General features: G+C 34.9%; 1 long non-coding RNA gene across 1 annotated transcript; it reads right to left on the reverse strand.

The window, feature by feature from the left end:
• Positions 1-334: 334 nt before the first annotated feature.
• Positions 335-777, reverse strand: LOC134805605 (uncharacterized). Its single transcript, XR_010146332.1, has 2 exons — positions 623-777; positions 335-512 (listed from the first exon to the last, which is right to left on the reverse strand). It is a non-coding gene; the product is annotated as an uncharacterized LOC134805605 (long non-coding RNA).
• Positions 778-8252: the final 7475 nt, after the last annotated feature.

An 8252-nucleotide genomic window follows, 5' to 3' on the forward strand; every position in this document is an offset into this window, starting at 1 on the left:
CACCACTTACTTGAACGAAATGAAGCCTCTTGGAGTAATACTAATAAGCACTTTTTATAGAGTGAGTAGCAATACACACGATTATCAACACTTGATGGTACTTCTATAGGAAACTCTGTACAATCAATAATGACTAGTGTTACTATACTCCGGACGGAAGCATTCTGGCATTGTCTGCTGCACAACATTTTTGTCTGGCCAAAAAACCTAATTTGATGTACCAGCTGCTATTTCTTCAACATACGAGCAGAATATTCTTGACACTGTTTTCCAGCAATTCAAAGTCACTTGTATTAGTTATATTAATAGCATTAACTGCTTCTATTTTTTTCGCGTTTCTTCGTTCCATATAACGTTGAAACCTCGATATTGCCGCATTTTCGTCAATCCGTTTTGTTTTTTACTGCGGGGGAAATATCCTTGGAACATAACTGGGACTGACTTGTTCATCAGCCTTTCTACCACCGATAAAGTGAGCACTGCAAATTGGGTGCCATAGAGATCCATCGGGACTGTAACAAAATAATTCACCGTTAAAACTTCATACGATTATAACATAAATCAAATGATTGCGTATTTAAGGAAGGTAATATGATTTTAGAGGTTAGGTTAGGTGACTTACTTTTTTGTCCTTACGGCAATTATCCATTTATTGCGCTGTTCTTGTTTCCACACTACTTTTGGAAATCTATAAAATTTGCAGTCACTACTTCTGCTAGTGTTTACACGATTAACAATAACACATCTTGCTGTGAAGTGAAGACCATTTTTATCTAAAACATCGAATGTTTACTGCAAAGCATAGCAACTAACTCACACAATGACACGTGTACAGATGCGCTGTTCACACATAGAAACGCAAATGATGCGGTAGTATACAAATTATTGCGCCATCTATCCGCTCGTATAAGAAAAACTAAGAACTACACCAACTACACCTAACAACTACAACGTCTACAACTCTTCTAGTGGCAGCGACCTCTTGCGGAATACACTACACAACCTACAGCCCGCTGAATGACAAACGCCATCTAAGTTTAATACAAAAATAATGTTTTCTTCCGGGGTACGCTACTCAATATGGCGATTGCTCGTCCTAGTAGACTAGTCCGTGACTGTATGCTGTACTCCTCATACTGACCAACATTTGTTCAGCGACTTTTGAAAATAACGTGTAGTTTGATTTTTAATACACTTTAAAGGTTATTCAAAGACGCAATGTATTACGAATTTTGTTATGTTTAAGGCTTGACAAGCAACGTCAATCACAATGTTATGGCGTGGCGATGGCGTCCATTGAAGATAATAATTATTTTGTATGAAAAATAGGGAAACTAAATACTTCATAATTTTTAAAAGTGTCACCGTTTGAGGAGTACAATCTATGTTTTAATTATTTGCTCATGTTACAGGCCACACCCGGTATACAGTACCCATAGTCTCTCGAGTAAAATGTCTGCGACATACGGACGGACAGACAACTTTGAATAATAAGCACAAAATAAATACAATTGAAACTAACCTATACCATCATTATCGTCACTGGTGGTGGTGGAGGACGCTGTAGAAATGTTTGATGAAGCTCTGCTACTGCCCTGAATTTCTCCACTCTGGCGAAGCTTTCTTCTACGGGTTATATAACTTTCGTACAATTTTCCGCTGGCATTTTTTTTTCTAGTTTCACCTGTGCCCGCCACGTATGCTGAGTAGTACAAAACTACGCTTTCTTTATTAAATAGCTCGACAATTTCAGTAGCAAATTTGTAGAATTCTTCTGTTGCAATTTTGCCAGAAGGCCTCTTCTCAAGTGTATGATGTATAATAAGCTGACTCAACTTTCTTCTAGAACCTTCTTTTAGGAGCCCGTCACCACTTTGTCCGTCCTTCAATATTGCTCTGCCATCTATGCTTCCCTACAAAACAAACATTTCAAAATTTAACAACAAAATATTAAACAACTAAATTAAAAATGCGGATCCATGTACTCAGTTTAGGACCATTCCATAGGAAGAACAAACTTATAAGTACCTATATAGAGCAGCAAAAGTTGATCATAAGTAGATCAACTTCCGCTGTTCAGATATTTTGACTTAATTACAATTAAATGTGTCTCACATGGAACGGAGACAATAAATATGAAAAAAAAAAATATGTTACCACATTATGTAATATACACATGAAATGTCCGGTAAAAACAAGGAAAGACTTACAAACATTAGTGCTCATGCTACAACGTTTGCTTCTGCCGGGAATCATGTACCTTAACCCTCTACTAACTAATCTACTTTAATAGAACTCAACCAGAATTGATTATAAATTAAGAAAAATAGATTAATTTGGCCATGTGATCGTCTAGTGAAATTAATACATTGTGAACCTTAGTACCCATCGTCTTTTATGTGCAGACTGATTAGATTTGGATTCAAAATATTACCCCTAAAATACCCTATGTAATTGTAAATATTGCTACTGTAATTTGTATATTATAACACTATCGTATGAAAAACAAAATCATATGAAGAATAAATAATAAATTATATTTTTTAGATTTTATCTCCTACCGAGCCCTACCGTGACCAGTTACCATGAACAGTAGTATAAGCCCTTGTTGTTTGTAATTATATTTTCCTTTTATATCCATTCGCTAACCTAGCTAGCTAAAGGAAAATATTTATATGTAAATGATGCAAATATTAATACGTACAAACATACTTTATCTACTGTCACGCCTCGGATGAAGTCGGGTCTCTAAACTAAATAATACCTATTTTATTTTGTTTTGTTTTTTAATAGGTATTTCTAAGCACTATGTAACATTTACTTTTATCTGCGTTTCGGAACCTATTTTCAGACAAGAAGAAACGCCAAGAAACTCATCTGAATATTCTTACTATAAATGTATGGAATACTGAAGCAATCGTCTATTAAACATGATTTAATACCCTTAGTTACCCCGATATAGAAAAGCTCAAATTGTCACTAGTGAACTGCTTCGCCTGTCACTAGCTCCCTATAACAAAATTATTTAGTATGTCCTCAAATAACTTTGTTCCCCTATCTCACCCAATATAATAATGTATTACCTTTAAATCATATCTAATGTACGAGCCTCAGTAACCCATCCATATGCTACTGAAACTAGACTTTAATTTTATTCTGTATTTTAAAACAGTTAACACTCTAATGATTTTAACACTGTGTGTAACCAAAATATATGTGAGAGAATAAATAATAATAAAGAAAGAAATAATAAATAACCCTAACTCCCAAATAATGACTCTACCCTAACTCTACCCCAATGTCCCTATTCTAATGTGTAAATCTAGAGGCGAACCTCTATCTTTACAGGGAGGAGTGTGTGTAAGAGGGACCCTAATTTAAGCTGTAAACGTTCGGCCGACAAAACCGAGGTATTGCAAACCCTAGTGTCTGTGTGATTGCCTCCCTCCGCAGTGTAGGCCGTAGCCAAGGGTACTGACGAATAAGGCGCCCTATTCCAAATATAAAATGTGAATATATAAATATATATAACAAGACCACGCTTCTTCAATTACCAACAGATTTCAGTGAGTAAAGATTACTCCTAATGATCCACACGTGAGATCCTCACATCCCTCTGTCAGACCTTGAAGAGAACGTAAGAGGTATAATCGTCACCTGTGTAGGTAAAAAGGTTGACGCCAGGCCCCTCTCGCGACCTGGACCTAACACTCTACTGGATTCCCGGAAAAGCCTGTTTATCACCGCTAGGTTAGGCGTTTCCGGTTGATTGACCGTGCAATCAGACACTAATCTGGCTCTAAAACACAAAAAAACACCAAAACACACGTAAGTATTTACACTGAACTAACAATTGAACAGTCTGACAAAAAGCAGCATAGTAGCTACGTAAAGTCAAACATCCAATCGTCAAAATAACACCTTTGTTTTAACGTCTACGGGCGAGCCAGAGATCGTGACAATCCGACGGACAAAAATAGAATAAAACGTTCCCAGCTTGGCGTGGGGGTATTTATAACCATAAAAGACATTAACGAAACGCGTTTGACGCATTTGACGCGTTAGGCGCACTTCAATATAAGATCTTTGTTATTTATTTCCTTTAAACTCGAGTACCAATCTTGAGTAGTTTTAGCAAAGAGATGTGATTTCCATAAGACAAGCAAAGTCAAAAGAAACCCCGTGCCCCGGAAACCAAGACAAAGTTACTCTCTAACAGATGGCGCCACTCCCTTGATATTAAACAATTCTAACTCACATCAATGTAAAAAAACACGGATCAAAGCACATGACAATCCAAAATTAATAAAAATCATTTATGTCTATATGTAAATATATAAGTTTTATGGATATTTTTATACATTTTCATCTTTAGTTTCAATACTGCGTCAACAGATGGCAGCATAACCTTCGCGACTACAAAATTCACCGACAGTAATTCTCTATACACATTCCATTCTCTTTGGTTTCAGCGAATCACTTTTTCTGATTAATGGCCCACTACGAAACTTGACTCTGTTAAGTTTTTTGTTTGTTGTTTCGGATTTCTCGTGAGAATGTTTTGTTTTTATTTAAAATTAATTTACTGAATGCATACATTATAGTTACTTACATGTATTTATTTTAATTAACATTTGTACATAATAATTGAGGTTTTAAAGTTTATGAAAATATTATCGATAGATCAGCTGTGTCAATCATTATTTATGTTAACTAGATCAGCTAGTGCGTCTAGTTACAATCAAACCCAGAACATTACATAAGAAAGCTTTCACAACCAACCTGAGCCAGGCAGGTGATTATATTTTTCCTTACCAATAAATAAATAATTAAAATAAGATTATAAAAGCTCACCTTAACATTGATGTATGCCTTCTAACAGTGGTCTTCTTCTAACATATCATCAGCTAAAGGCGGCATCAGCTAAAAAAGGTGCTCCTACAAATGTACACTACACAATCTACAAATAATAATACTACTACTAAAACTACAATAAGGTTAGAATAGGAATAGGACAAAACCTTTTCATACTTAGTAAAATTTCAAATGAAGTCCTGCCATAATTCATATTGTTTATTATTAAAATACGTTAAACAAATTGTTGAAATAACATGTCGTAAAATGAGCTAAATTATTCGGCGTAGAAACCTGTCCTTATAGTCTGTTCGAGATCGTGAAAACGGTGAAAAATAAAGATAATACTCCTAAAAATACGGTATCACACGTATTTTTAGGAGTATTATCTTTACTTTTCACCGTTTTCATGATCTCGAACAGACTATTATTATAGTTAGGTATTATCACTAAAAAGGACTTAATTGCGTATAAATATTATGTTTATTGACCGCGACGTTTCGGGCACTTCGGTATAAATAACATTATATTTTATGTATGTTTATAAGCAAAATAATACGTGAAACCAATATAAAGCTGTCCTATAGTCTTATTCTAACTGCTTTCTACGTAAACGTGCAAAATTAATGTAAAGGCCTCCACGGTTACGCCGCAAGCATAAAAATCGCGCTGCAAGCATAACATCGGCATTTTGCCCAAAAGTCTCCTTAATAGAAGACCGTAATACTAACCTAACAAGATTTACTCGTACTTGTACTGTCATAACGTGAAGAGGGTTCGCTGTAAACAGCGTAAACGAACAAAAGCACTATTAAAATAGTAGAGTCACTTTTTTATACTATTCGAATGCGACAAAAAAAGAAAATAGTTCCTTTAACTGGCGCACCGAGGGGTACCGTACATTACTTTCAAGTATCTCATGCAATGTAACTATAAACACGAAAGATGTTTGACCATAAGTATAGTAAGTACGCTTGTGTACAGCGCCATCTATTGGCAAATTGACTAACTAATTTGTGCGACCTAAAGTCTTCTTTCTTTCTTTCTTCTATATCTTTACATTCTCCTCCTTCATAAATAAAACTCTAAAATATCCCTATAAAAATCATAAAAAAAGATCCCACTTGACCTAGTAAATTTTTGTATCTTTTTGGTACGGAACCCTGCCCCCTTGTAAAACAAATAACTATTGTCCGTTTTCAGCGTTCGCTCTTCACATTAACCAGAACAATAAACCGTGTTTGGTTAGTATGGAGTCCCTAAAGACAGAGGTGTGGAGCATTCTAAAAGCGTTCTAATTGCATTCCCAATCTCTAGTTTAATATTATCAAAGATTGTAATAGAGAGGTGGTCTAAGAAAAAAACTTGCTACTTAGTTTGATATCCAAAATAGATGGCGCTGTACTGCGCCATATGGTTCGTGGTCACTGATGAATTGTCAACTTTTGGCAATCAGAGTACCGCAAAATGTATGGAGCTGTACAGCGCCATCTCGTTTAGATGTCAAATTCGAAGCACGAAATAGTCTTAGATTTTACGCATCTTACTCAATAAATGTATCTTTGATATTATGTATGTGCGATTCCTACGAAATCTATGTATAATAATTCTAAGTTCTTACCTATCCATAACAAATAAATAAAACTTACACTAAGAATTTTTTTCACCTGCAAAAATAAAATGAAATACGTACATATATAAAAATTTCAGACAGCACATATTACTGCACAGCACATATTAAATGGCTCTTAATCTCTAAACAACTTATAATTCAAAATGACTAAACATATAGTTTAAATATTGAAAACCGGTCAAGTGCCAGTTCGTTTAACTCACAGTATTGGAATAGTAACTTACAGTATTAGAATCCTCAGCTGCTTGTAATGTTTCATGTGGTTTGGCCAATTTTGATGCCGCCGTAATTGCTAGGTCTGCAGGGATTTTGACTCCTTTTGAGATGGGTGTAGAATTAGCCAAAATACCCGCATCCGGCACCTGTTACAAAAAATATATGTTAACTCTTTCTAATATTAATACCAGTAATCGGGAATCGGGAAGTGTAGCGGCAGCCGCACGGCCTCAATTTCATAGAAAAACCACAAATCGATGTACAGGTTAGCCATTTGGCACACGTATACTAGAGGTCAAAACAACATTTTTGACCCGCAGTTCCTAAAAAAATTCCCGTAGGAGGGGAGTGCCAAGTCATTGTTTTTTTTGTATGGAAAAAATAAATATTTTTTAGAAACACATCGTGTGTGGTATTATATGAAAGGGATTTTTAAGGCGATCCTAAAAATATACCACATCATTACATTTCAGCCATTTTTTTTTTAATTAAAACAAATATAATTTTCAAAACATACCTAGTTTGGGCTCCTCCAGATACGATATGGCTGATTTTTGGATGATACGTGATGAATGAACCAATTTCTAAAATAATTTCATTTACTTAGTATATTTTTTTTAATTTTTCAAATTTACTAAGTAATACAGTCCTACTCCAGTACCTATTTTACGAGACTTATACAACTGTACTGCAAATACGGTAAATATTAATCATAAAATGATACGTAATATCCATATATCCAACGGGAAATACCTCTTTAACCTTTTTACTGCGCCTTTTCATCAGTTGGTAAAGTTTGTTTAGTTTTTCATACAAAACTATACCACCTGATAGCCACGTCAAATTGAGCCGAAATTGGGCAATCTGCGGAAATAATTCGTGTAGTTTTGAAAATTGGTACAGGCATACCTTGTGGTGTCCAGATAAATATACTAAAAGTCCTCGAGGGTAGGGGGTGTGCTGAGGGTGTGGGGGGGGGGGACTTTCAAAGAAAAATATAGCGAACCTAATCGGTATAGCTGTTTTTGAGTTTTGGCAAATAGTCTATTTTGACAGACGGATAACTACGGAACCCTACACTGAGCATGGCCCGACATGCTCATGGCCTGTTTTTTTTTATATTTTATCAGCAGGTCGCTTAGCTTGCTTACTCTAAACTAAAATTTTTATTTATGATGAACAATTACAAAAAAACGACGTTTTCTTAAATCGTCTATTTTTATCTCTTATTTATTCCCGTTGAATATATGGATATTACGTATCATTTTATGATTAATATGCACCGTATCTGCAGTACAGTTCCATTAAGTCTCTTAAAATAGGTACTGAAGTAAGGACTGTATCACTTAGTAACTTTGAAAAATAAAAAAAAATCTAAATGAAATTATTTTCAAAATTGCTTTTTTAGGGTTAGATATCAGGATATTATGTATCATTTGTGGTATATTGTACAAAAAAAATCAGCCATATCGTATCTGGAGGAGCCCAAACTTGGTATGTTTTGAAAATTATTTTTGTTTTAATAAAAAAAAGGCTGAAATGTAATCAT

Source organism: Cydia splendana, unplaced genomic scaffold (genome assembly GCF_910591565.1).
Source record: "Cydia splendana unplaced genomic scaffold, ilCydSple1.2 scaffold_45_ctg1, whole genome shotgun sequence".
In the NCBI taxonomy this organism is placed as follows: domain Eukaryota; kingdom Metazoa; phylum Arthropoda; class Insecta; order Lepidoptera; family Tortricidae; genus Cydia; species Cydia splendana.